The sequence below is a fragment of the Arachis ipaensis genome, chromosome B07 (genome assembly GCF_000816755.2).
Source record: "Arachis ipaensis cultivar K30076 chromosome B07, Araip1.1, whole genome shotgun sequence".
Classification (NCBI taxonomy): domain Eukaryota; kingdom Viridiplantae; phylum Streptophyta; class Magnoliopsida; order Fabales; family Fabaceae; genus Arachis; species Arachis ipaensis.
Genome location: NC_029791.2, coordinates 80,439,996 through 80,449,808, shown reverse-complemented (window position 1 = coordinate 80,449,808; position 9,813 = coordinate 80,439,996).

The window sequence follows — 9,813 nt, the reverse complement described above, 5'->3', positions numbered from 1 at the left end:
CATTATCTGTTAGTTAGTCTCTCACTTGTGTTAGTACACCCGAGAGCTAGGAGCTATATAGTGGTTAGGCTAGCCTAGGCGCCAGTTTAGTGGCTTTTTGTATGGGCCAGGCCCTGGGAGTGTCGTGTATATATTAGCTACCTAGGATGACGAGGATGTAAACTGACTTGATCTTGTGTAAACGCTACATGTTTTGTTATAGTGTACATGATGTATATTATCAGCTGTGTTTCTATGTTTATTTATGCTTCCTTTCTACTTCTCTCATTGTATGCCTGTTTATTTTGCCTTGTTATTCGCAATGATATAATAAAAAAAAAGTTACTCGTAAAATTGGCAACGTTCTAACAAGGCACAGGCTCATATATTAAATAATAGATAATAGTTAGGAAGGACAAGTTAGTAACATTTAGCTTCTTGTATGACCATGGCATACTGGGAGTTGGGTCGTTACAGTGTGCATCCCTCGTGCGCCATTTTTCTTCATTAGTGCTCCCCTAATGAACGCTACGCTCACTTATTGAGCACTGGCTCTTTGGTTCGTGCCTTCCTTGGTGCGCAAAATTTCTTCCTTAGCGCTCCCTTATTAAGCGCTATGCTCACTTATTGAGCGTTGCACCTTGCGGATGGCACAAGCTTGCCTCCCAAGCTCAAAACCCACGAAAAAGGTGAAAAAGTGAGTGCCACGCTCACTTTAGAAGTTAACGCTGGCCTTGTTTGCTATTAAGCATGGCGCTTCCTTTTTGAATGTAACGCTTTACTGTTTGCTTCCCCTTTCTCTTCATTTCTTCACCTACAAGAAACCAAACAAACAATCAAAGTCTCACCAAAATTATAAGGTCTTTGCATCATTCATAAAATCAATTAATTCTAGCATAAACCTTATGATTTTGTGTAAAATAAATGATGTTTGATTGATTCAAAATGATCATGAAATTTCACTCCAATCACTTACTTATTGTGCAAGAAAGTGCATAAAACCTAATGAAACAAGTGAAAAAATGCTTGTAAAACTAGCATAAGCTGACTTGTCATCACAACACCAAACTTAAACCTTGCTTGTCCCCAATCAAGTACTAAACATGAGAAGAAATGAGATAAAACAGAGAAGCATGTATGTCCTTATTTAGCAGGTAATCAAATTTGGTTCATGCGGTTTTATGCAGATAGAATGCAGCTCAATTATTCTTAGCTGTCAACTATGAAATGTCTCTTTCAGGATTCACTAGAGTTGCTGCTATAATCCCTTGTTCTTTTATTGATCCCTGTTAGCTTTTTCCTTATTTCTTTTGCTTAGAAACTTATTTTTCAATGATAGCTCAGTGTCAAGTGTTGCAGCAGCCTTTTGGCTCAATTTTTCTCAACACCTCTTCACTACAGGCACTTAGCTCACAATTCTCCTTAGGAACATTGATGCCCAGCACCTCTTTGGGTTACTAAATGCTTTGTAACTAGGTAGCTCTTGATAATGGACTTTTGGTTGGTATTCCCGTATTAGTTAATCCAAGTTACCAAGTTTTAAAAGACTCCTCAGAACCTAATTGTCCAAGCATATTCTAGTACAAAAAGCACCACAGGCATATGTCCTAAGGTCCAAGCTATTGGTGTCTAGCCTTATTATTTGTTTCTTTAATTTTTGCTGCCAATCCTTGGCTTTTCTTTTCTTTTTCTTTCTTACTTTTCTTTATTTTCCAGGGATGTTCATTAATTGGAGGTTTTATAACAGCCATTTAGTTTACACTACAAGAGATATTCTATTATGCTACTTTTATTATTGAGCTTATCATCTAATCAGGAAATTACCACCATAATTATTTACTATAATTCCTACTACGTTGGATAATCACTTTCTATTTCAAACATTTTCTCTTATTGATGCAAAAGGGAACAAGACAGAATTTAATGCAGATTAGTGATAACAAGCATAATACAGATCCTAATAAGAAATCTACTGAAGATATGAAAGTGCAGAATATAAAATATTTGGAGGCATATCATGTTTCAGATATGCACCATCCTTATTTAATTAAAACTATAAAAGGGACTCCACCAGCTCTAGTTGTTGTGCTCTTTTCCTCTGCTGGATTCTCCTTTCTTCTTTGACTCCTTCTTCCACTTCTTGTTTGTTTCTTGGGGTTCCTCAATAGGGCATCTATGATCCCAAATATTGTCTACCTGATCCCAGAGCCCAGCATCCTTCAATCCTTGTTGCAAGTGTGCTGCATTTTTCTTGGCTTTTGCTCTCTGATGATCTACCAATTCTTGGCATTGAACATATGGCTTGATCTCTCGGTTCAATATTGGCATGCCACAGACTACATAGTCTAACTTTGCTTGAGTTTCTATATCATACTCCATCCTGTCCAAGTTCCTATGCTCTCCAATTGTATGATATATATTCTTCCATTGGTAAATATTTTGGATGTACTCTCCTTGCTTGGCTTATTGTAGGTACAATCTATTAAATGATTCTTGATAGTGTGCCGATTGTTCCCTTTGACAATCAAGAGTTCTTGCTTGAAACTCTCTCTGTTGATCCAACATCTTGAGCTGGAAGTTTTCTTGTTGTTCCATCATCTTCATCTGCCAATTCTCCTGTTGCTCTTGGGCTTTCAAGTACTATTCTTGTTGCTTCAAGTATTGCTCCTGTTGTTGCTCCTGTGCTCTCATATATTGTTGAGATATTTCTTCAATGGCTCTTTGCATTTGGATTAAGTTCATTGCTCCTGTGCTCTCCTCCTGGGTTTCAGTGATACCATCCATTTTTTGCTTGGTGATTCCTCTGCCTCCCTTTACCCGATCTGTATCTGCATGCTCAAAGAGTACCCGTGCTCTATTGCAGAGCCTCAGAATGGTACTTGGGTGACCAAGTCTGCTTGATTTGCCCGTATCCTCAGCCATCTCTTGAATGCTATCTGCTATGATAAATCCCGTTTTTAGGGTTTATCATGTATAGATTTTGAGGGTTTTATCAATGATCTTTCACACTTATTCACATAAAAATGCATGATATGGTGTTCCCTTCCCAACTTTGCTTCATAGATGAAAACATGCTTCTTTTGCATTAAAATTGATATATCGTAATCCTCCACTATTACCATTCGATGCCGTCATCCGTTTGTTAAGTGGTTTCAAAAGTCATAGGGCAAAAATGGCTAAGAGAGATGAGGGAAGCATGCATAAATGGAAGGAGCATGGAAAAATTATAGTTTTGGAACTTGGGCATGGGTGCGCACACGCACCGTACGTGTACCCGTGAATGTGCACCCTCAGAGCCGGCGCAATAGAGCCGAAACGAGAAGCCGGCACGTTTATATGGCTGAGTCAGAAATACTTGGACGCGCGCGCGCAATACATGCTTGCGCGTGGATCGCAAAAAGCCCCAGGGACGCGTACACGTGCTGTGGGCGTACACGCCGATGGCCGCACATGATTTTTTAAGAAGAAAATGTGACCAGCGATTTTAGGCAGTTGGAGGCCCTGTTTTGGTGCAGAGTTCTGGCGGGAAGAGCATAAGAAGACCAAAGATTAGGAGGATTAGGGGGATTAGACATTTTTGGGAGATATTTTGGGTAGTTAGTTACATTTTCATTTTAGAGAGAGAAACTCTAACTTCTCTCTAGGATTTTACTCTCTCCATTCTAATTCTCCTTTGATTTCTTGGTGAGATCCATTGCTAATTCACTTTTACTTTGATACAAGTTGTAGATCTACTCTTCTTCTACTCTTAATTAGTGCTCTTTTGATTCATTCACTTCGATCTAGATTTGTGACCTTGTTACTTTGAATTTTGATTAATGAATTGAGGAATTTTATTCAATTGCTTGATTGTTGATGATTGCTTGAATTAGATAGCTTTAATTCAATTCTTTTCTCTCAATTTCATCATGTTTTCTATGATTGCCCACCAATTGTTTGTGAAAATGACAACCCTAGCTTTGGAGTAAATTTCTCTTACTTGGCTTAGGTGTTGAGTTATTGGAGACACTTGAGTAGTGGATATCAATTGTTGATTAGGAATTGAGAATTGCTAATTGACTTGGAGTGCACTAAAGCTAGACTTCCCTAGGGTTAGACTATGACTTGTGACTCAAGTTACTTACTTTCACTTAAATTTTCTCCATTATTAGGGGGTTAACTAAGTGAAGTAATAATCAATTCTTATCACAATTGAAGGAAACTACAATGATGGAACTTCCAATACTCACCCTTGGCCAAGGCCTTTATCTTAATCAATTGTTGTTTACCTTTGTTAGCTTGAATTCTTGCACCAACTCTAAAAACCACAAAAGACTTCCTAATCAATAATATGCATTCTAAGGCAATTCCTAGGGAGGATGACCTGGAACTAATACTCTCGATCACAGATTTTAGAATTGTTTGATGCGATATTTGCATGTCGGTTAGACTATACTCACGATTGGATTCATTGCTAATTTTTATACTGGCATAAGAATTTTGATCATCAAAATGGCGCCGTTGTCGGGGATTTGCCTATGTGTGCCATTCTATTGGTTAGTGTGAATATGTTAATATGTGGATACTTGCATTTCTCTCTTGATTGTTTGTTTGTTTGATTGTTAGTTAGGATTAATGTTTGCTTAAGTACCACCTGATGTCACGAGCTTCTTATCTCCTTCATTGTATGACACGTTCACTACTGAATCCAAGCTTAGCCCCATTTGATTCCAATAATTGAAAGAACCTTGCTTTATATTAGGCAAGCTCGGAGGCGGTTAGCCTTTGAGGAAGGTGAAAAGGTTTTTACCAATTCACCAACCATATCCGAGGTGGATTCCGAATCGTCATTCAAAGAAGGCACCAATTACTCTTCCATTGATACTACTAATAGTTCTTCTTTTGATCTAGGTGTTGACAATATGGCCGCTCCAAGGAGAGTTACTCTCAAGGAAGCGAGTGCACCGGACTTCGTTCTCCAACCTCTTCATGTGCTTCATCCCAACTTGAATGCAAACTTTGAACTCAAGACCGCTCTCATCAATCTTCTACCAAAGTTTCATAGACTTCCCACACAAGATCCAATTGGACAACTTAAGGACTTTCATGGTGTATGTTCGACCACTAGGTTAGAAGGATCCGATGAAGTGGCCATATGGTTGTTTGCCTTCCCATTCTCTCTTCAGGGAAGAGCCAAGGAGTGGTTTTATACCTTACCTAGTGATATTGTCTCCGATTGAGACTTTCTTAGAAGAAAATTCCTAGATAAATTCATGCCCGTAGAAATGACGAAAAAACTAAGGAAGGTGATCTCATGTATTGTACAAGGCGAGATGGAAACTCTATATAAGTGTTGGGAGCGGTTTTGCATACTTCTTAACTCATGTCCAAACCACATGATTGGCACTCAAGTATTGCTTAGCTATGTGTGCCAAGGCATGAGAGAGCAAGATAAGAATCTATTGGATGCCTCAAGCAATGGTTCTTTGTCAAAGTATAGGACAGCGGAGGAGGCATGGCAACTCATTACCGACTTGGCTGAGTCCACTCAACATGCTAGACGGAGAATCAACCGCCCAAAGGCCATGAATGAAGTCTCTTCTAGTCGTGAGACTGCCACCCTTACCAAGACATTGTGTGAGATGACAAGTCTTCTAAAGCAACTCCAAGTGAATCAATAACAACCTCCACCATCTCCTCAACACCAACAAAGCCAATAATTTGTCCCCCAAAAAGTATGCGGTATTTGCTCATGCTACTCCCACTACACAGATGAATGTCCAAGTCTCCAAGAAGATAATACTCTAGCGGCTACCCATAATTTCTACGATCGCCCCTTCTATGATCGCCCTAATCAAAGATACCATTCACAAGGGAGCAATTTCAACCAAGGGTACCCCCAACAAGGAGGCAATTATAACCAAGGGAGTAATAACTCTAATCAAGGTTGGAGGGATAGCTCCAACCAAGGTTGGCGGGATAATTATCAACAAGGAGGTAAGGATAATAGAGGCAACCAAAGATGGAACACCAACAATCCACAAAATCGATACTCACAAAACCCACCACCTCAACAACCAAACCAAGGAAGGAACTACTAAACCTACATATCACCTCATAGACAACCACCTCAACCCAACCAATCACAAGCACCACAAATCACATATCCTTCCCCTTCTTCAAATTAAGATAAGACACTGCGGTCCATACTCCAAGGGCAAAAAGAACTCCAAAATAAACTTAACTCAAGTCTCAATAGCCTTACTTCCACCCTCCAAGCCCTCATTGCTCGTATGGAGCCACCTTCTACTTCCACACCTCAAGCTCCAAACTCTAGTGCCATACCTTCTCAACGCCATAACCTCGAGGTCCGGACTCAATTGAAAGAGAGAAGCTCAAAGGCACCTAGCCTAATGATAGTTACTCAAGAGGAGGAGGTGGTGGAGGTAGAAGAAATAGAAGGAGAGGAGGAAGCACATGCGATAGTTGAAGATGAAGACCCTCAACCAAGGAGTGAAGTCCCTAGAAAGGAGCAAGTCTTGGAGGAAGTGGCTCAACCAATTCCATTTCCTATATTGGCAAGAAAGACTAAGAAGCGTGTAGAACTTGACCCAAAAATGGTGGAGATGTTCAAGAAAGTGGAGGTAACTATCCCTCTCTTTGATGCTATACATCAAGTCCCTAAATATGTGAAGTTTCTTAAGGACTTGTGTATGAACAAAGATAGAATCCACGAGTTAGAAACTATTCCATTGGGGAGTTCTATTTCGGCTTTGATGGGAGCCATCTCGAAAAAGTGTGTTGATCCGGGCCCTTGCTTAGTCTCTTGTATCATTGATGGAGTCCAATTCATTGATTGTATGTGTGACCTTGGTGCATGCGTTAGTATTATGCCTCTTTCCACTTATCATATATTGAAGTTCCCACCATTGAAGCGGTCGGCAGCTAGGTTTGTCATGGCGGACAAGAGCATAATAACTGTGACGGGTATTACGGAAGATGTGTTGGTCAACATAAATGGTTTGGTATTTCCAATTGACTTTCATATCCTTGAGATGCCACCAAGTGAATTCGAAAGGACATCATCTATCCTACTTGGGAGGCTGTTTTTGAGGACCTCTAGATTCAAGTTGGATGCCTATTCGGGAACCTACTCATTCGAGATAGATGGGAGAGTCGTAAGTTTTAGCTTAGAAAAAGCAATGAAGCACCCACCGGAGAACCATTCCATATTTCGGTGTGACTTAATTGACAACATTGTGGCCGAAGTGCATTATGCAAAGCTAGATGAAAAACATATGATTGAAGAAAACAGTGAAGACCCAAGTGAAGAAGTTCAAGTGTCGAGACAAGAGCAAAAACTAGAATTGAAGCCACTACCGCCCCACCTAAAGTACTCATACCTTGATGAAGCCCACAGGTTCCCGGTGATTGTAGCAAGGGAACTAAATCCTCAATAAGAAGAGAAGTTGCTATGTGTTTTGAGGAAGAACAAAAGGGCAATAGGGTGGAGCTTGGCGGATCTAGTGGGGATAAGCCCCCAAGTGTGTGAGCACCGGATCTTCTTAGAAGAAGGAGCTAGGCCCATTCGACAACCTCAAAGACGATTGAATCCTACCATTTTAGAGATTGTCAAGAAGGAGGTAACCCGGTTACTAGAGGCGGACATCATTTAACCCATTTCAGATAGTGAATGGGTAAGTCCCGTTCAAGTTGTGCCAAACAAGTCCGGGGTGACCACCATCAAGAATGAAAGCGGGGAGCTCAAAGCTACACGGGTGCAAAACTCTTGGAGGGTATGTATCGATTACCGGCGTTTGAACACGGCCACTAGAAAGAATCATTTTCCACTTCCGTATATCGATCAAATGCTCGATCGATTATCCGGTAAATCTCAATATTGCTTTTTAGATGGCTATTCGGGGTACTTCCAAATACACATTGCTCTAGAGGACCAAGAAAAAACAACATTTACTTGCCCCTTTGGAACTTATGCCTATAAGCGTATGCCATTCGGCTTATGTAATGCACCGGCAACTTTCCAAATTGAAGGAAACTAAGTGAAGCAATAATCAATTCTTATCACAATTGAAGGAAACTACAATGATGGAACTTCCAATACTCACCCTTGGCCAAGGCCTTTATCTTAATCAATTATTGTTTACCTTTGTTAGCTTGAATTCTTGCACCAACTCTCAAAACCACAAAAGACTTCCTAATCAATAATGTGCATTCTAAGGCAATTCTTAGGGAGGACGACCCGGGACTAATACTCTCGGTCACAGATTTTAGAATTGTTTGATGCGATATTTGCATGTCGGTTAGACTATACTCCCGATTGGATTCATTGCAAATATCTATACCGGCATAAGAATTTCGATCATCACTCCCCTAAGTATGCAATATGTCAGAATTGCTCTCTTTATTGTGACTTCAGATGTATTTCCAGTTGCGAGTATGGACCTTCTCACTATCTCATACCACCCTTTGGCCTCAGGTATGAGATCAATTCTCTTCAAGCGGCTTGGAGCCCCCTCTGAGTCCCTTTCCCAGTCTTTGCCTTCAAAGCATAAACCGTGTAATATCTCATCAGAATCACTCTCACCTGTCATTCTTTCATCAAAGCTGGGTTCTCCATATGATATCACTCTTATCTGTAAGACTCTCATGATGGATGGTGGGCTAAAATCTACCTCAACCCCCCTAACATAACTCTTGTAAGGAGGGCTGGTCTTGCTTGACCTCACAGCATTTGCATAGAACTCCCTTATTATGGTTGCACTTATGTTTGTGAGAGGTTCTCATAGAAGTTCCCATCTCTTCTCTACGGTTATTCTTCTCATGATGGGGTATTCTCCATCTTTCAATCTGAAACCCATCTCTGGAATGACCTCTTCTGATTCCATTAGACTGTGATATCTTGATTCATGAAATTGAGACTTAAATCTCTTGGTATCATAGGTTGGTGGTTCGGCTTCAGCTGGTTCCTTTCCTTTCCTTCTTCTGGAACTTGATAAAGCCATGAATTAGGAAGGAAGGAAGGGAGAAGAAAGGATGAACTTCGGTTAAGGCACAGTTTAGGATGGAGGGGAGAAGAAGTTAGGTATTGTGTGATGTCTTTGGGTAGAATAAAAATGATGTAAATGTTTTGGAGGACTTTTATGAAGAAAGCAATGGTATATGGCTTAAGAAGTGTTACTGCCAATTTATAGAAGGGACATGAACTATTGAAACAGAACAATGGGTTGGAGGATTCAGTTAAGTTGCAATTAAGGGTGAGGATTGAGCATGCCTTTATTAAAGCTTCATGAAATGAACGGTTTGCATATAGAGATGGATGAAGACAAGGATCACTCCTTTATTGGGCATGTGGTTCAGCCTCCTAGGTATTGAACTATGCAGATTTTGTTTTGTTTCCACGAGAACACTATTCCCTAAGCACATGTGACTCACTTTTCCCCCTTGTGACAACTGTACATGATGCGGTTTTATCCTTTCCTCTAAATCTTCTTCATACCTATCCAAGTAAATCAAGGCAATGGTAAGCCAAAGATTGAATTTGGTACGGTGGTGTTTATCAAGTTACAAGTAATAAAGAAAAACAAAATTTGCTATATGTTCCTTATTTATGAAAAACCAACTATGCCCCTTAAGAATTTAACAAAATTTTGGTGAACACCAAGCTTGTTTACTACTAAGTGATTCATGTGAAACCTAATGAATGTCTATCATAATTAGTATATTCATTATAAGGAACATTTTATTTTCTACCTTAATGCAATAAACTCATAAAATGATGCAATATATGGTTTATCTATTTATGAATTTGAGCATTTGAGCAAAAGTGATTTTCTT